This window comes from Akebia trifoliata, chromosome 5, assembly GCF_017979445.1.
Source record: "Akebia trifoliata isolate Shusen 1 chromosome 5, ASM1797944v1, whole genome shotgun sequence".
Taxonomy (NCBI): domain Eukaryota; kingdom Viridiplantae; phylum Streptophyta; class Magnoliopsida; order Ranunculales; family Lardizabalaceae; genus Akebia; species Akebia trifoliata.
The window spans coordinates 26,250,022-26,271,311 of record NC_141379.1 but is presented as its reverse complement, the minus strand read 5'-3'; the positions used below and the strand labels follow the sequence as shown (position 1 = coordinate 26,271,311).

The following is a 21,290-nucleotide window of genomic DNA, read 5'->3' as shown; positions in this document are numbered from 1 at the left end:
AATTATTTTTGTTAGAATTTAAATATTTATTATATAAATAAAACATGAATTTATGACTAAACATCTTCTAATCTCCCAAATTTTATTAAAAAGAATAATAATTATTTTCATTTAAATATATGTCAACAAATCATTATAAACCAGATTAAATGGTATATCTCATATTAGACGAGTTGACTTGTCCAAGAAAACTTGGCCTCATCCATGGGAACTTGCTTTATGAATTTTGTACCCACCAAACCTCACTTTATCAAGTTCGTTAGTTAACATACCCGGGAGTGGATTCTAACCGCATCAAATTTGTGGTATCTAAAAACATGATCTGATGCACCAAATTATAAAGGACAAAATTCAAAGAATTTAAAAAAAAGAGTCAATTTTCATTGCTGAATTTTAGTTTTCAATTTGGGAAAGTGATAACCATCCATTTTCAACATCTATGGTCAAGCTGAAAAATATTATTATTTAAAAAATATATATATTTTGAATCTATATTTTTCAATGAAAAATAGAAGCATATGTTGTTGGATTGCTAATTTGATAATCCATGTGGGCCCCTTAGTAAGATTTAAAATCTTATCAAGTTAGTCATGGTAGTCGGATTTATAAAGTGAGGTATGTGCAGGTAACAAACGTATAAAGTAAGGGAGTTTCTGTAATAAAATTGCAACAGATACGTCTGCCCAGTAAATCTCTCATGAAAAAATTAGAAAAAACATTATCTTTTCCTCTCTTTTATGTTTTAGTTTTTTTTTAATATTGTAATTTCAGTATGACTGAAAATATATATTTTTTTTCAATCAATGAAAGGATTTGATTGCATTGCACTCCTTCTTTCCATTATTAATAAATCATGCGGACCAAAATCTAGAGATCCCTGAAGCATCAAAGCCTCCTCAGAGCATCTCCAGCGGACTCTTTAAAGTCTATTGCACTATGTGAAAATTGGAAAATCCGACATAAAATTTTGACAGGCCAAGGCCTAAAAATTTTAGAAATTGAATTTTGACAGTTTAGGACCGTCAAAATTCTTGATGTTCCCAGATTTGATGGCTTAGAGCTGTCGAATTTCTCTCATCCTTCATTAATTTGACAGTTTTGGCCGGACAAAAAAAAAATTGACAATGAAAATTTTGACACCAATTCAACCTCTTGGTCCATCGAATTTTGTAAAATTTTATGGCCGAAGGCCATCAAATTTGGGCTTTTTCACATTGTGTTGGCTCTTTATTATAAGAGTGCTGATTTTTAAATTAGAAAATCTTCACTCGGTCAATACTAGATTGACGTTGCATGGACACAGAGCCATAGATCTTGCGATACACAATTGCACATCCCCATAAAAGATGCATTGTTGGGTATCCCGAGAAACTAGATCTATGGTTTCATGTCCACACCACATCAGTCAAGTATTGACCAAGTGAAGGCTCTCTAGTTAGAAAATCATTATTCTTATTTTAAGAGTGAAAAGTGAAAAAACTATTTAATGGAGGTTATTTAAAAGAAATGTTTAAATAAAGAGGAGGCTTCCACTCACTACATGTATAAAACCTCCAAAACTAATTATTTTAACGTTAAAAAATAAAAAACAATTTCCTTACTAAGGGTCATTGAACCCACATTGGCAACCCAATACAACATCCTTCTAGATTTCATGAAAAAAATCCATACGGCCAAGCCGAAACTTGATAAGCTCCTCAAGAAAGGTAGGTCAAGTGTTCGAAACCCCATGAAGCAATGAATTCCTTAGGGACCCCTCTAGGGTTTAGTTGACCCTCGACTCAACCAGTTGCAAGTAGGGCTTTCCGAGGGGACGATGGGATTAGTCTCACCCGAAGCATGGGGATACCCATAATAAACAAATATTCATAGATTTTGTTACAATTACTGTCTCGGGAACCATCCTCTATATAAAAGGTTTTGTCTTATATGGGTTAGAAGTTCCAGAATGGGCTGATTTTTTGTGAGGATGATCTCTATGGTTTACAAAAACAAATTGATGGTCCAAGATTCTTCAACTTGTAAATTAGGGTTAGAAGTTTTAGAATGGACTGATTTTTGGTGAGGATTAATCTCAATGGGGACATTAACATTCTCCGACGTATTATTTTCCAATAATAACCCTACTCATTTTATCTTTTAATGAAAAAAAGAAGAAGGGTATATTAGTCCTTTTATATAATAAATACTTGTCTTTTACATAATAAATGCTAAGGGCGTATTATATTTATGTTTAAGTGATTTACCAGGTAGACCTATCAGTTGCTATTTTGTTACAAAAACTCCCTTACTTTATCATGTTTGTTACTTGAACAAACCTTACTTTATGAATCATGCTACCATGACTAACTTTGTAAGATTTCAAATCTTACTAAGGGTCATTGCAATATGCCAGAATGAGCAATAAACGACTGTCCAGGACAGTCGTTTTAAAAAGAGTCATGTCTAATTTGCAACTAACCATAAATGTCGAAAAAAATGATTGTTTTAGACAGTTGGAAAAACAACTATTAATGACAATCGTTTTTTCTAGATTCATAATAATAATAATAAAATATTTTTCTGGATTTATAATTTTTAAAAAAATTACTTTTAATCAGTTGTTTAAAAACATAAAACACAAAATGATGTAGTGTTATTTCCTCTTCATATTCAGGTTTGATTGAGTTTCTAAGGATGCACAAAGGAACTCAATTGTGAGAGCCATGTGAACAAAGCTAAAGAGGACAAATTTATTAATTTTCTCTTGAAGGTCAGGCACTATTAGTTAGTACATATTTTTTGAGAACAAAAACGTTCCACTCTCTATATATGTGAAAATAACCCAATATTTGAACCGCAAACCATGTCATCTTACCTACCAACCATGGCTTCCAATGACAACTACTCCACTTCCAATTCCCAAAACCATCAATCTCAATGACCACCAAAATGGAGATTTAAGATTGACTCACAAAGCGGTCACAGGGCTTCCCATCTCCAAATATCATGAATGTAGGTAATGCTACTATTTTCTATGTAATACAAACCATTGAAGTTCAATATTTCCATCAATAATATTCTCTTAATATTTTTAACGATAAATGTTTTTGTTCTTCTCTTAAATATCATGGATGCGCCAATAGTGGCAGATTGAGTTGCATGTCTCACTCACTGTAATTTGTCATTCCATTTAGTGTTTTGACAAGTCTTATCTCAACCTGACATACCTTCATTGCTTCCTTGTAGGCACCAGTGCTTGTGAAACAATTGTGAAAGAGTTTATCGATGCATTGTAATTTTGGATTTATAAATTATGACTCATTGTAATTATTTTTGTGTATAAATTAATATGATAGAGAACCTCGATGTTCTCTATTTGGGTCTATTTTTACCACGGTTAATAGGTGCCAAAAAAAAAAATCAAATTATTTTTAAAGTATAGATATCATTTTATGATCATTTTAGACATCGGTATGTAACCGACATCTAAAGTTTCAGATATATGACATCAGATTTTTAAAGCGATGTCTAAGATAGTTTTTAGGGTATTTGTTCGGTAATATAAACGCAGATTTGGAACGGTTCTTAACCATTCCCATTCGAAGTTCTAGAACAGTTTTTATCCGTTCCAAATCATCTGATCTAAATCGATTAGAAGTTTAAATTCATTAACGACACCTCAATTAGAGACGGTCAGCCAACTGTTTCATAGTGGATACGGAACGGTTATAAACCGTTCCTAATTTCCATATTTGTTGTAATGTAGTTAAATTTTCTCTAATTAAGAGTCATGTACAAAAAATAAAGATGACGTGTGTAGTTTTTATCTTCGGACTTCGCACGTAAGCAATTGAAAATGTTACTTTAACGGTGACTATGTTTGTGCTTGATTCTTTTTAGAAACTCCTGTAGACTTTCTTTTCTCCGGATTTTACACATTATCGATTGAGAAAGATTTCTTAACTTTTGAAGAAGGGCTTTTGAGCTTAATTTTCTATAGAGGTTTATGTAGATTTTCTTTTCTTTGAACTCCACACTTTATCAATTGAGAAAATTTTCTTAGATTTTGAAAATTGACTTTTGAACTTAACCTTTTGTAGAGGCCTATGTAGATTTTCTTTTTTCTGGAATTTGTGTTTTATCTGTTGAGAAGGATTTCTTGAATTTTGAAACTTTTGAACTTGATCTTCTATAAAGGTTTATATAAATTTTTTTTCTCTTCAGATTTCGTGTTTTATCAGTTGAGATGGATTTCTTGGCTTCTAGAGAATGATTTTAGACTTGATTTTCTCTTTAAACGGAGTCTGAGTCTTTTGAAGAGCTTTGCTTTATCTCTTAAGGAGAGTTTGAGAGTTTCTTCTTTATAGGGAGAGCTTCTGTTTTTTTAGAGAAAGTGATACTTCTTCCCCCTCTCAATGAGAGAGGTTTTTGCATTTATAGACTTAGGGTAGAATGGTATTTTCAAATATGCCCTCTTATCTAATCAGATTTTACATATTCAGTTAAATTGTATTTGGATATTGATCCAACCCATTTTAGTGGGTTTTAGACTTAACTATGGGCTAACTAGTTTGTTGGGTGTATGGGCCCAATACTTAGTGCGGATAACTTGAATTTGCTAGATCATAGGCTTTATTTGCGAAAACCCCAAATCGTATGCAACCTGTCCCAATTAACGGACCCCAATTTAGATGTGTCAGTATATTAATGGATTTCAAAGGACTTCTTGTAATTTAAGAAAGATTTGGTGTCCACCCCCAAAAATTTCAATGTCTATAAATGCCCCCTCAATGATGCATTGTTCGTAGTGGAGTTGAAAGCGATGTATCCTTGACCATGTTGATAGAAGCACGTTGCTTGAATGAAGATAAACTTTCTATTAGTACACCCACTTTCACCACGAGTTGAACGTTGAGATGTACTTCTTTTGTCTTTAAGGCTTGATTTTTTTTTTTTTTGTAGGATTTGCTTGACCAATTGCAAGTATATAAGCTTCGAGGATTTGACATCGCACGACTTCAACTTGTAATCATGCGAGAAGCAAATTGCAAGTATGTAAGCTTTAAGGAGTTGCCAACAAACAACTTCAACTTGCAATGACATGAGAAGCCAATATATATTTTTGGAAAGTCCTCAATAAAATAATTCCCTTGAACTGCTTGGAAATATATTCCTAGTTTATTATTTTTTTTATAGACTAAGAAAAATAATTGGATTCTTAGCCTTGTATTGATCATGAGGATCATAAGGGATGAACCATAACTGAGAGGTGTAGGGCCAATTTAGTGTACTTGAGATGTATGGGATCTGATAAACCTTCGATACATTCACCAAACAATAGGTAATAGCTTTACAACTAATTTTTTTGTGAGGATAATCTTTTCACCATAAAGATCATCCTCACAATTTTTTCTCTTGAACACGACCCATGCATATGGGTTGGGATCATTTGTCTTGTGAAGAATGATTCATGGAAAAAAAAAAAAAAACACATTAACCCAACTATGTAAATATAAAACTTTACAATTGAGATTTATTCTCAAAATAAGTATCCTCAAGATTTATGTTATTTTTATATGTATAAATCCCAATTGTTGGATTTCATGTTTACACGATTGAGATCATGTGTTTTCTCATGAGTCAAAGACCCTATATATATCATTTAAGGGAAATGTTCAGCACCCAACCATTTGCCCAACATGTTTTGTCCTACATGGGTTAGAAGTTTTGGAATGGGCTGATTTTTGGTGAGGATGATCTCTACGGTTAAAAGATCATCCTCACCAAAAATCAGCCCATTTCAAAACTTCTAACCCCATGTTTACAAGTTGAAAAATCGTGAACCGTCCATTTTTTGTAAACCAATTGTGATGGGGTTAGAAGTTTTGGAATGAGCTGATTTTTGGTGATGATGATCTCCTCACCATAGAGATCATCCTCACCAAAAATCAGACAATTCCAAAATTTCTAACCCATGTAGGACAAAACATGTTGGGCAAATGGTTGGGTGCCGAATGGGACCCATCATTTAAAGTACAAAATATATGAATCATTTGGAAAGACTTGACTTGTTGGGTACGAAATGACTCATCCTAGTCAACTTACCCTCGTTGGGTAGGTCCCAAAACTAGAACTTCAAAAGACTTGTCAATGAGTGTAGTTGGGCCAAGCCAATTTGGTTCAAGTTATAAACGGCCAAACTCTAATAGGGCTAGAAAATCCTAGCACATCTCTTGCCTATATAATGGATTGGCCAAACAATGTTGAAGCCTAGTCTATGAGAATTCGGGCATTTTCACAGACTGAGCTCCTAAGGGACATAGCTCTCAATAGGGTAGCAACCTAAGCGAGCTAGCCAGAATTCAACCCAATTGATGGGCGAGTCTGGGCCGAGTTATGTAGAAGATGAGTTGAGTTTGGGTTAAAATATCTCAACCCAACCTCAATTTTGTTGAGGTCGGATTGAGGCTTCGAGGAACCGACTCAACCCAAACCCAATGTTATATTTATTTAGTTTTCTTTTTATTCCATCTTATTATTATGGATTGTGTATAGGTTCAGTAAAATTATTTAATCAAACAATCAAAAATCACAAATATAGGATTAAAGTATGAGACACCCATGAAATGAAATTATTTAATCAAACAACTAAAAATCACAAATTTGGGATTCAATTTCAACAATACTTGGACTTGACAAATTAGAAGGACTGAGAAATCAATAGATCTAAGTTTCGATCGAGAGAGAATGGCAGATCAGAGAAGCTCGAGAGTGATAGATCTAAGAGAGACCAAAAGCTTCAATTGATGGGGATTTAGGGTTTCTTTGTTGGAGAAATTGAGAGAGACAGAGAACTTCTTCTTCTTCTAAGTGAGAGATCGAAAGAACTTCTTCTTCTTCTAAGTGAGAGATCGAAAGAGATCAAAGTTCAGTGTGTGTGTGTGTGTGTGTGTGAGAGAGAGAGACGAGTTAGGGTTAGGATTTCTTTTTGTGTGAGAGAGATTTTTAGAGAGCTCGTGCGGTAGGGTTCGGGTTTTTGATAGAGAAGGAAATGAATGAAAGGAGGACTAAGGTTCTAGGTTAAAATAAAATCTTAAAGAGGCCTCCACATGGAAGTTCTCTAAAAGCTCAAAGTTTCTTAAAAACATATTAAGAACTCTGAAAGATCCTAATTCCCACATTGAAACTTGAAAAATAAAAATAAATAAATAAATTCATAAGATATCCCATGCTATAAAGTCCCACTCTTTCATCACAAGAAGAAAGATCTCATTTAGAGTTAGTGCCTTAGGCCTCAATTAGAATCGAGCCGGCTTTGACTTTAGAAGAAGCAATGGAGATGAATTTTCTTTGTTCAAATTGGGTAAAGAGTTTTTTGAAGATTAAGTTAATCAACATTAACTTCCAACCACCAAGGGTTTGGCTCAGTGATTAAACTAGTGGTGGGAGTTTGGTCCCTCTGTATTCGAAATTTGATGGCCTCTTGACTTACTATGTTGTAGGTAGGGATACTTCTCTGTTGTCAGACTTTTCACTCTAGGGATGTCCTATCTCAAAAGTATGTAGGGGACACGCAGAATATCAAAAAGTAAAGAAAAAAAAAAAAACCTTCCAAGGGATTGATCACACATCTTATGAGCATTCAATACTTATTTGAATGTCAAGACTACTTTCTTTTTTATTTGGAGCCAAGATCAATCATCTTCTAATTGCGTTCAATCCATGAATCAAATTAGTGATTAATGCATGTAGGTCGTGAGTTCGATATCCAGCATGAGCATTAATTCTCTAAGGGCCACCCGCGAGGGTGCACCCTCACTTACCTAGGGCGTGTGATATGCGGGCGTTGCACATGCCTTGGACTAATCTTTGGACAAGACCACGGTATATGGATTATGGACTGGGTAAAGCTCAAATATGAGCCCAGTCGCTTATCTCGGGTACCTAGTAATCCAAAATATAAAAATAAAAAGAGATTGATTGGGTTTGATAACGCCCTGCAAAGGCTACAATAGGAACCTAAGAAAAAACATTATCATTTCCCCTCTTTTTGATTTATTTTTATATATATTATAATTTCATTATGATTGCAAAAGAATCTCCCTAAGAATAATGCTGAAGTGACCTTAAGCTTGGACCTCACATCCCACACCGTGATGTAAAAGTGTGAATCATAGATGCTTTCCTCGAGATACAAGTGAAAATATATGTGGTTGCTATCTACTTTCACATCAAGAAGTGCAATATGAGATCCAATCTTGAGGATCACTTTGATTGCATTTATTCCTTCTTTTCATGATCACTGATTTATGGGGACGAAAGTCTGGAGATGTCTGAAGCATCAAAATCACCTTAAAGACATACTTGAGACTGCAACTAATATTTGACCTATAACTCTTTCAACTTGCTTAGTTGGTAAATTCTACAAGCAATAGCCATAGACTTGGGTTCAATTCTTGCCATCACCAAGTTATTGATCCGATTAAGTGGCACTCCAAATTGTTAAATTATTTATTACACTCCATTCAAGATTAAAACACACCCTTCAAACATTACAAAGGTTTGGCTCAAATTATACTCTCAGCATTAGAAAGCATTATAACACTCATTCAAACTACTGAAAGAGAGTGAGAGATTCTATTAACACCCAAACTTTTACTTATTCTCAACCATTCATATATTTTGTTTATTTTTTTATTGGTGTGTAATACGTAAAAGCTGGGGTGCTAATAGCAACTCCCTAAGAAACATGTTTTTACTTCCCACAACTCTTCCTCAGTCATACTTAGGCTAAATAGTAGAGCAATTAGTAGCATAGCAAAAATGCGTTATTCGTCATTATTATGTTTGCTCATGATAATTGTGGTCTCTTGAAAGAATGGATTATCATGATTTTAAATCTCGTCCGAGATGGAGATGACTCGCCCGAGTCATCTTGATATAGTTTAACAACAAGATACGTCTCCACAATGTCTCAACCTTCACACTATCTCACAAGATAAATGACATGATCTGTTCAATATATTGAAAATCTTGGCGAGTAGTAAAACTCGATCGAGTCAATTAGGATTTTGTAGATTTTGATTAAAATAATTAATTTTTTTAAAATTTAAATATTTATGATATAAATAAAAGATGATTTTATGATTAAATAGCTTCTAATCTCCCTAATTTTATTAAAAAAATTATAATTATTTTTATTTAAATATATGTAAATAAATTATTATAAACCATGTAAAATGATTTATCTCATTCAAGACAAGTTGACTCATCAAAAAAATAAAAAAAAAACTCAGCCTCATCCATGAACAAAACGTGTCGAGACGTCAAACCAAGTTTTAAAACCATGTCGATCTTTGATGCACTGCTAGTACTATCATATCCAAGAATACCTTTATGTGAGTGTGACGGGTAATTCAAAATGAATTATTATCACAATTGTATTATTTTTTAGAAAATAATGTTTAAATGGGTGAGACAAGCAAAAAAAAAGCAGCACAAATAACTTGTCCCTTAAAATTTTCATCTATTAATGTTACCACATGATATGATACATATAATAAATATTAATTATTTATCATCTTATTAAATATATTTATTTCACATTGAAGTTTCTCTAGGAAATCTGCATTTCCTCTTTCAATCTCACTAATTTATTGGGCATTAATTTGGACCCAGAAATATTCTTCACTTAACTGGTAAGTATTATTTTTTGGTTTTGCTGCACCAGCTTCTGAATGAAATCCTTCACTTCCGTAAATAATAGCGAAGATTGGGGCAATTGTGGAAAAAGATAAAAAGTATGACAGGCGTTTGGGTACTCCACCAGATACGCCTCTTGCCCGTTACGCTTCAATCCCTCGTAATATCGTTTCTGCCAATCCTGCAAAGGATCAAAACCACCAACAAACACCAATGTAACAGGAAAATTTTTCAAACCCGAAATATCGCTCGATTTTGGACCGAAAACGTTACAAGCTTCGTGATCACGATCCGATCCTTCAGGCAAGAACACTTTCCAATGCCAGTCCGAACGATCCAAAGAAACAATAGGAACTCCTGTGACTCGGATCTCTGACTCAGTCCTTTCTTCTCCTCCAAAATACGGTTGAATCGGTATCAATCCGATCACCTTCCTTTCCGAAATTCAGCTTCGGCTTCCGCGACTCGGCGAGCAACGTTGTGAGCTATGTTGCCGCCGGCACTATCTCCGGCTAGAAAACACTGTGATAGATCAGCGTTCTCAGGAAAACCTTCGATATTTCTCTCGTCAAGGAACTTTAATGTGTCAAATCCGTCGATGTATTGCGCCGGAAATCGGTGTTCGGGCGAGAGACGATAGTTGACGGAGACGACAACGGCAGGCATTTTCCGGGCGAAACGACGGCAGACGGCGTCATATAGGTTCGATTTAGGAGAACCAAACGTGAATCCGCCGCCGTGGAAGAAGACGATTACAGGGAATGTGGTGTGAGTGTGACCGGTTGAATCGGTTGGCACGAAGAGACGAAACCAGAGATTTCGGCTTGGATCCACGGAGACATCGGTGATTTTGACTCCCTTAACGGGTTGTGTGGGTAGCTTCGTGGTTATGTCGAAGTAGCTTACGAGACGGCGGTTAACGGTGCCGTTAGAACGACGACTGAAATCTGTAACGGCACTTAGGATGGAGATGGTGATGCTGAGACTCCATGGGAGAACCAGAGATGATGAGTCGGGGTTTTGAGACATTTCTATCAAACAATTTCTGGTTTGAACTGAACTCTCGTAGACGTGAAGATATGAGATACAATCACTTCAGCATTTTCCTTATATAAAGTATTAAGGACAATAGGGTGACTTAGAATTTTGAAATACCCCTCCATATTTTAATGAATATTATGGATACCCTTATGTTTTAAAATTAATGACATACCATGCCCTTATCTTAGGTTTTCTATGGGAGATTGATGTAAAATGACATAAATACCCTTCTCTTTAACATGGTTTGAGAGATTGAAGTAACATGATCTAAATGCCTTGTCTTCAACATTTGGCCAAAAACCTTGTGATTTTTCTTTAAAAAAATCTATCCATTTTTAAGTTATTTAATCTCATTTCAACCAATCATATTCAATGTTTGTAAATAAATTAAAAAAAATCCTTTATTTTTTTACACAAAAGTATACCCTACAACTTTTTCAAAAAAATTTCTTGTTTTTGAGATTTAAAAGTTGAATGTAATAAAATCTAAAGATTAAAAATCAACATCTTCAAGCTGTTAACTTGGTGAATTATTTTTTAACACAATCAATGTTGCCTTGAATCCATCATCTTCAATGTCCCGTAGAAATTCTTGACTTTTGTATATAAAAATCCATCATTTTAATTCTTCAAAAATTATATTTTATTTTTGAGGTTTAAAGTAAGAGGCTGTAGATTATTGATTTTTGGATTAAAAATTAAGGCTAAAGAAGAAAAAAAATTTAAGTTAAAAATATAGTAAAATAATAAGCTAAAGATTATTGATTTTGGCAAATAAAAATTAAGGATTTTTCAAGTAAAGATTAAAGATGAGGGTATTTAGGTGAGTAGTATGTCATCAATTTTAAAATAAAGTATCTCTAATGCCAACCAAACATGCATAATAATATAATGAGTCACGATAATATGACACCCCCCCCCCCCTCTGACACATGCCCCCATCACATACCTGTAGATCATTTGCCTTAGGATACACAAGAAAAAGATGTATGATTCTTTATATCCCGAGGAAATGATATATGGTTCTATGATAAGGATGCATGGGGCATGTGTAAATGCTACGAGAGTTCTTTGATCTAATTGGCTTGGAGGTCAACTATGGATGATATTTTTCGTTGGGTACCAAAGGGGCAATACTTAGCACTTAGGGATTTGAGTTTGGTGTGGAGATCCAAAGGGTAAGCTCAGTGACTCAGTCACAAACCAACAATGGGTTTGGGTCTCGGTTGGATACAATCAAGGATTAGATCAAAGTAGTTAAAATTCTGGTGAATAAAAATCCTAAAAGAGGAGGAATGTATGAGGACCAAATATTGACTAAATACATTCATAAATCACTAATGAAGATCTACCTTCTAAATTGGATAAGGGTCAAATGAGTAACAAAATCTAAAAGGATCCTAGGGTTTTATCTCTACAAATAGATGGGTAGAGGTACAAAAAGGTATAAGCTCTCCCCCTATAAATTTGACATTATTTTTGTACTAAACTTCTAACTTAAGCGTCGAAGAGGTATTATTGCAATCACACCCAGGGAACGAGGATAGGAGATCATAAGGCATCGACACTAATCTCAAAGTAGTGCAAGTTTTTTGCTTCTACATTAACTTAGACAAAAGCTCTATTTTTATAGCTGGGAACAACTGGGGGCGTGTTGATGAAGCTGATGTTTAGCATCCAGGTCTATTTGTGTAGCTGTTTTATTCTCCCCTCTAAGGCTATGAAGGAGTTGGAAAGCTTGTGTGTTCAGTGTCTCTAGTCAGGGCCAAACAAGCAATTAGTCATAATATTGTCAACTCGAATGATGTTTGTAAGCCATTCAAAGTATGTGGATTGGTGTTAGTGAGCATCACTTATTGGAACTCAACGACGATTTCTCGTGATGCTCAGATGATTGCTTCGAACAAAGACTCTTGATGGATCAATTGGATTTGAAATCATCTTTTACAAAGGAAGGTCTTTCGGTTGATGAGGGTTCCTAGGGAGGCCACTTGGAGCTAGAGAAAGACTCTCAAAGCTAGATAGGTAGCCTTGATGAATACAGTTCACTTGATTGGTGATGACAAAACTATATTCAAATATATCCATAGCCACATTTCGTGGTTTCAGAAAACCATGTTCTTTTGGACCTTCTTCTAACTCTTTTTGAACCGCAACTTGTGTACATATTCCTTCTGGTTTGATTGTAATCAATATTGTTAAACATGCCCAAATCATCTCAGTCGACTCTCTCTTGGTTTATTTACATGTTAGAGTAGAAATGAGCAATAGAATGACATATTCTCCCACACCTCATATCTTATCGCATAGATCTCTTATTAAATGCATCAAAAAAAAAATGCTACGATCGAAGCAAATTTACAGTGGGGGCACTTGCCCCTACAAGAATTTTCAAAGTCTATGGATTAGTAAGCTATTGTAACAAATTTTAGCGGCAGATAAAAAAATATGCCACTATTGCCCCCACAACTATTTTTTTTCACTTTTAATTGTCCCAACAAAAAATTTCTACTCTTGGCTGCCCCCACATGAGCAAAATCTTGGCTTCGCCCCTGACTACAATAATCAATTTAGTGAGATCTAAACTATGGGAGTGGCAACCATCCTCCCTAGGGTATATGATCTAGACTCTAAAGGTGTGTTTGGAAGTGGGAGTTAATTAAAGTTGGAGTTGGAATCGATGGAGTTAGTTATAACTCCTCAAATAAACTCTAATGTTTGGTCTATTTAAGAATTCAGCCTAGGAGCTGTAAAAAAAAATAATAATAAAATAAAAAATTCAACCTTTGTATTTTGCTAAGATCGACTATGACTCAGCTGAGTCAATTCGGTTTTATGTATTTTTTTTTAATAATTAAATATAATTATCAATTTAAATATTTATTTTATTAAATAAATGTGATTTTGTGATTAAATATTTTCTTATCACTTTATTTCATTATAAATTATAACTATTTAAATATAAAGGTCATTAATATGCAATGAAAGTGAGTTAAATGATTAACATGCAAGATGACTAAACGAGTTAATACGATTTTTGAGATGAAACAGTACGTTAAGATTTAGAGTAAGTCTAGCCTTCCTAACTTAGCAAGATTTCCAATCTTACTAAAGATTGTTGAGATCACTTTATTATAGCATCGAAGTTCATGATTTGATGCCATATGGATTTTAGAGGATGTAATTTTATAAATTTTGAAGAAAAAAAACTTAAAAAATTTATTTTCCACCATTAAATTTTAATTTTAAATTTAGGAGTTTAGTAGTCATCAAAGCAATATATCATTCGGATCTAGGCGGATATAGGGACATATCTATACCTTACCCGGATTTGACTAGGTTTAAGGGACATCAACCCATATTTTTCTTCAAATCTACTCCAAGGGTTCAAACCCTCTAAATTCGGATTATTTGAATTTTGGATAAAATTCAACCCATTTTATGACCTATACCAATTACCTTATTTTATTAAAAAAATAATTATTATTTAAATAGGAATCTAGATTATGAATAATGTAAAGTAAGTTGAATGATTTATATTAGAACAGTCAATGGGTTAGATTTTGGCCCGATCCATGCCGGCCCGTTATTGACATGGTTTGGATTTGGTTATTACGTCCATTTAGCTATCAGGTCGGGCCAATCTAAGCCCATTTAATAATAAGCCCGGATTTGAGTTTCTAATGTAGGCCAATGGGTGTCTCGACACGCTATATTATATTAAATACAATATATAATAATCCCATTATAAATTAATAATGATCCTCTTACTTTCGTAATGTCTTCGAAAATGGGTTTGGCTCGGCCCGACTTGCAAAAGGTCCAAATGTTGGTGGAAGTGGATTGCAGGGTTATCAATGGATCGGATTAGACCCAAAACCCGATCTATTCCAATCTTATAACTTCAGGTCTAGATCGATGTTTTGGATTCCGATAAGGATCCGATCCAAGGTTTCGATCCGATATCTTATTGGATAAGATCTAGATTAACCATCTCCCGATCCGATAACATGTTAGAAAGTATATAAATTATATTATATATTTATTGAGATGTGTGAAGTTGATTTGGATTTTGTATATAAAATCATATTCAGCCCGATCCGATCTTTATTGGATCAATACCAAATCAACTTTGATCCGATCCAGACTCAATCCATTGACAACCCTAGTGGATTGGGCTTAGACTAAGGTTTTATTTATTAAGCCGCGCCCAAGCGAATATTTAGATGGGTTGGTTTAGGGTTTGGTTTTTTAGCATAAAAGGCTTGGCCCATTTAAAGTCCAACTTAACCTGATCCATTGACGCCCTAATTTATATACTAGATGACCCAAGTGAGTCAACTCGATTTTTAGGATTAAGATTTTTACCTAGAGTTGTAAATCCCACTCACATAGGTGGGAGTTGTAACTCCTTTAAAAATGGGAGTTGAGGACTTTCTTGGAATTGCAACTTTATAGAATTGATGAACCAAACAATCAATTAGAATTTTAACGTGGGAGTTGTAACTTTGACTCTCTCCAACTCCCTTTTCCAAACACGCCCAAAATGGAAAAACACTTTCCTTCCCATACATCCACGTGGCATTTAAAAACATAATGTGATACCACAGAGACGTAAAGTACAAAATGTCAAGAACTTATATAATAAAATGTATTTTGTACTTGGTTAGTAAGATGTGCATTAATAAGGGTTCAAGTAATGTGTATCAGTGTGTTGTGATAAACAATTGGAGTGGGATAATAATTTGTGTATTATATTATAAGGGACAATTAGCGTAAAGGCTTTTTGTTGGAAATGTGTACGAAAAAGTCCCTTGCTAAAAACTTCGGCCTCATGCGGAGGGCACAATACATATCGTGTACGTCTAAATGTATCCTCTTTCAGTATCTTTAAATTAAAATGCCTTAACTACCTTTACAATAACAATTTAAATGCAAAAGAAAATGGTAATTTTATCAAATTGATGACATGCTCCTTAACCCTAGTCTTCTATTACAAACTAAATAATAATTATATAAATGACCCAAAATTCATTGTTTTTTCTTCTCAAAACTTGTCATCGAACTCTCATATATGATTGATCGGACTGATTTTTCGTGCCTAGATTGATGTAAGATCTAAAATATTTAGAATCCTTTAAACATATATTAAATCTATTAAATATTTAAAATATTATTTTCAAACATAACTCAAATCTCCATTAAATTGAATCAACTTGAAAACTTGTGAGTTGAATAAAATTATATTAATATTATGAATATTTAAAAAAAAAATTATAATAATAAAAAATTTGTAAAATACTTTTTGTTCTTCACAAAAATCATTTAATATTGCCAAATAGCTTAGTTAAGTTTTTGAAGTTACTCGGTACAGTTTTTAAGTTTACTCAACTATGGTTCCACTGAGTTTGGTGCAAAATCATTACAAAATCCAATCAAGTTGATAGCGATCTATAGAATTTGATTGTTCGAGTCAACTTGATTAGAATTTGTAGTGACCTGGGCCCAAACTCAGTGGAATCAACTTGCCGAGTCAAATTGAAAATGCATTTAATAAGGTCAAAATTTTGATCTAGTTATTTGACTATCTATAATATTTTTTGTGGAGAAAATATATATTTTAGCTGTTAAAAATATATTTTAATTTTTATAAAAATAATATAATTTTATTTGACTCATTTGAGTCCACTTCGGATTTTCAAGGTGATATGATTTTATGTTGTCTAACTATTTTAGACCTTACATCGGTCCACCTACACATTCCAAATCAATTGGATGATGATCATCATCCCATCATTATCATCATTGCATGATAAGAAGGTAAGATGAATAGTTTTTGGAAGAAAAATAAAAGGCTCTTTTATCATTAAATCATTTTTCTTTAATCTATACTAAAAGACAAAGGTCAAGGGGTTCTTAATTAATTCTAAAATATATGGGTACCTCAAATAATCACTCAATCGTGGAAGGGCCGATCAACACATAGTTTGAAGATTTCAAAACCATCGGCCAATCAACACACAGTTTGTAGATTTTAAAACTATCGGCCAATCAAATCAATAAGTTGAGGACAATGAACTATGCGTATTGCTAACGGTCGCTATCTATATGCATGTTATTATGAACTGTAAATAGGGTCGACATCACATTAAGACAATTTAGGTACCTGTCCGAGCACACCGGTTTAGATAGGACCACACACCTACCTAAAAAATAATAATTTCTTAAGAGATCCGCCATGAATCATGTTTGAAATTTGAAATTCCCCTAAAAAATAAACTCTTAATTTCCTGAAAATTATTTTATTGGATGGTTGTAGGTTAAAATAAAAATCTAAAGAGGCCTCCACTCCATATGAAGTTGTCTAAAAACTCAAAGTTTCTTAAAAACATATTAAGAACTCCTAAAACATCCAAATTCCCCCATTGAAAGTTCAAAAATAAAAAATAAAAAATCTTAAGAGATCTCACATTAGAGTTTTTGCCTTAGGCGTTAATTATAATCGAGACAGCACTGACTTTAGAAGAAGCATTGGAAATGAATTTTTCTTTGTTTAGGTAATTGAGAAAATTTGCACAAAATACTAGAAAGTTTGCACAATAAATAATAAACATGAAATTCTTTGATTTTTAATCCCTTTAAAACTGTTTTAATAAATTAGATTCAAAACCCATTGCTTTCAATTAGTAAATTAAAAATTTATCGTCAAATTGGGCAAAGAGTTTCTTGAAGATTAAGTTAACCTACATTAACTTCCAAGTTCCAACCACTAGGGGTTTGGCTCAATAATAAAACTAGTGGTGGGAGTTTGCTCCCTCTAATCGTATGTACCTAATTTGGTGGCCTCTTTACTAACTATGTTGTAGGTTGAGAAAATTGTGGGAAGGGGCGGAGCTAGTGGGGGGCAATTGCCCCAACAGAGCTTTTGAGACACCCCTATATTTTCAATTAATTACATGCCTTATTTGTCTCCACTCCTTCACCTTTCTCCCCCATGTGACTCCACACCCTCACCTCTAACCTCCCTCTAATTTCTCCCCCCTCCCCCCCCCTTTCTTTTTTCAATTTTTTGTTGATAACATTGTCTCTTGATTGGACCTTCTCATATATTGATTAGAAATGACTTAAATATCTTTTTCTTCAATTTCTAACTCAAAACCTCTAAATTTCTCCCCAAAACCATTCATCTTCAAGTTCTTCTACTATACATCTAGCTATAGTTTGCTCCCACTACAAGAAAATCGTGGCTCCGCCCCTATATGTGAGGTTGGGGCTTTTCACTACAGGAACTAGTTCGATCTCAAAAGTGTGTGGGGGAACACCTGCACTATTAAAAAATAAAAACTTCCAAGGTATTGATTACACATCTGATGGGCAGTCTATACCAATTTGAATGTCCAAAACTACCTTCTTTTAGTTTGGAGCTAAGATCAATCATCTTCTAATTGCATTCACTCCACGAATCAAATAAGTGATTAATGCCTGTAGGTCATGAGTTCAATATCCAATATGAGCATTAATTCCTCAAGGGCCACTTGTGAAACCACACCCTCATTTACCTGGTGGGTGTGATGTGTGGGCATTACACATGCCTCGGGACTAGTCATTGAATAAGACCATAATCTATTGACTCGGCAAAGTCCAGATGACAGTCAAGTCTCCTATCTATCGGGATACCCGGTTATCAACAAAAAAAAAAAAAAAAAAAGATTTATTGGGTTTGATAACACCCTGCAAAGGCTACACCCTAACTAGAAAATATTAAAGAAAATCAGATGAAGAAGAAAAAAAACAGTATCCTTTCCTCTCCATTTTGTTTTGGTTTTTTTTTAATATTTTAATTTCACTATGAGTGTAAAATAATATTTGTTCAATCAATGAAGGGAGTTGATTTCATTCATGATTAATGAATTATGGGGACTAAAGTCTGGAGATCCCTTAAGCATGAAAGTCAGCTTAAAGACACACTTCAGCTACTATTTGAATTACACCTGGTAAATTCTACAGGCAATAGCCATATACATGGGTTCAATTCTTGCCATCACCAAGTTAGCCTCTTGAAAGAATGGATGATCATGGTTTAAAATCTCATCCGAGAAGGAGATGACTCGCCCAAGTCATCTCGATATTGTTTAGCAAAGAGATATATATATCTCCACAATGTCTCAGTCTTCACGCCATCTAATGATATAAAGGACATGAATAGATTGATATTTTGAAAATCTTGGCCTAGTCAGCAAAACTCGGCCGAGGCAACGGAATTTTGATTAAAATAATTAATTTTGTTAGAATTTAAATATTTATTATATAAATAAAACATGAATTTATGACTAAACATCTTCTAATCTCCCAAATTTTATTAAAAAGAATAAAAATTATTTTCATTTAAATATATGTCAACAAATCATTATAAACCAGATTAAATGGTTTATCTCATATTAGACGAGTTGACTTGTCCAAGAAAACTTGGCCTCGTCCATGGGAACCTTGCTTTATGAATTTTGTCACCCATCAAACCTCCCTTTATCAAGTTCGTTACCAAGCAAACCCTAGAGTGAGGATCCACACCAAAATTTTAAATTTATGCAATTAATTTGTTACTTAACATACTTGGGAGTGGATTCTAACTACATCAAATTGTGGTATCCAAAAACATGAACTGATGCACCAAATTATAAAGGACAAAATTCAAAGAATTTTAAAAAAAGAGTCAATTTTCATTGCTGAATTTTAGTTTTCAATTTGGAAAAGTGATAGCCATCCATTTTCAACATCTATGGTCAAGCTGAAAAATATTATTATTTTTTTGAAAAAATAAATTTGAATCTATATTTTTCAATGAAAACTAGAAGCATGTGTTGTTGGATTGCTAAGTTGATCATCCATGTGGGCCCAACGACCCTTAGTAAGATTTAAAATCTTATAAAGTTAGTCATGGTAGTCGGATTCATAAAGTAAGGTTTGTGCAGGTAACAAACGTACAAAGTAAGGGAGTTTCTGTAATAAAATTACAACAGATAGGTCTGCCCAGGAAATCTCTCATGAAAAAATTAGAAAAAACATTATCTTTTCCTCTCTTTTATGTTTTAATTTTTTTTAATATTGTAATTTCAGTATGATATATTTTTTCAATCAATGAAAGGATTTGATTGCATTGGACTCCTTCTTTCCATTTCTAATAAATCATGCGGATCAAAATCTAGAGATCCCTGAAGCATCAAAGCCTCCTTAGAGCATCTCCAACGGACTCTTTAGAGTCTGTTGGCCCTTTATTATAAGAGTGCTGATTTTCAATTAGAAAATCTTCACTCGGTCAATACTAGATTGACGTTGCATGGACACAGAGCCATAGATCTCTTTTCTTGCGATACACAACTGCACATCCCCATAAAAGATGTATTGTTGGGTATCCCGAGAAACTAGATCTATGGTTTCATATCCGCGCCACATCAGTTGAGTATTAACCGAGTGAAGGCTCTCTAGTTAGAAAATCATTATTCTTATTTTAAAGAGTGAAAAGTGAAAAAACTATTTATAGGAGATTATTTAAAAGAAAATGTTTAAATAAAGAGAAGGCTTTCAGTCACTACATGTATAAAACCTCCAAAGCTAATTATTTTAATGTTAAAAAATAAAAAACAATTTCCTTACTAAGGGTCATTGGGCCCACATTGGCAACCCAATACAACATCCTTTTAGATTTCACGAAAAAAATCCATAGCTAACCCCAAGGGCTTGGCCTAGTGGCAAGCCGAGCCTTGATAAGCTCCTCAGAAAAGGTAGGTCAAGTGTTCGAAACCCCACGAAGCAATGAATTCCTTGGGGACACCCTCTAGGGTTCAGTTGACCCTTGACTCAACCAGTTGCAACTAGGATTTTTCGAGGGGGCGATGAGTGTGACCATGGGATTAATCTCACCCAAAGCATGAGGATACCCATAATAAACAAATATTCATAGATTTTGTCACAATTATTATCTCAGGAATCATCTTCTATATAAAAGGTTTATGTCTTATATGGGTTAGAAGTTTCGGAATGGGCTGATTTTTTGTGAGGATGATCTCTATGGTTTACAAAAAAAGTTTGACGGTCCACGATTCTTCAACTTGTAAATTAGGGTTAGAAGTTTTAGAATGGGCTAATTTTTTGTGAGGATTAATTTCAATGGGGACAATAACATTCTCAGACATATTTTTTCCAATAATAACCCTACTCATTTTATCTTTTAATGAAAAAGATAAGGGTATATTAATATTTTTATATAATAAATACTTGTCTTTTACATAATAAATGCTAAGGGCGTATTATATTTATGTTGAGTGATTTACCAAGTAGACCTATAGTTGCTATTTTATTACAAAAACTCCCTTACTTTATTGTGTTTGTTACTTGAACAAACCTTCTCTTTGAATCATGCTACCATGACTAACTTTGTAAGATTTCAAATCTTACTAAAGATCATTGCAATATGTCAGAATGAGCAATAAACGACTATCCAGGACAGTCGTTTTAAAAGGAGTCATGTTTAATTTGCAACTAACCATAAATGTCGGAAAAAATAACTG

General features: G+C 33.8%; 1 pseudogene; it reads right to left on the bottom strand.

The window, feature by feature from the left end:
• Positions 1-9,542: 9,542 nt before the first annotated feature.
• Positions 9,543-10,782, bottom strand: LOC147401826 (putative carboxylesterase 18 pseudogene; annotated as a pseudogene).
• Between the last annotated feature and the right edge of the window lie 10,508 nt (positions 10,783-21,290).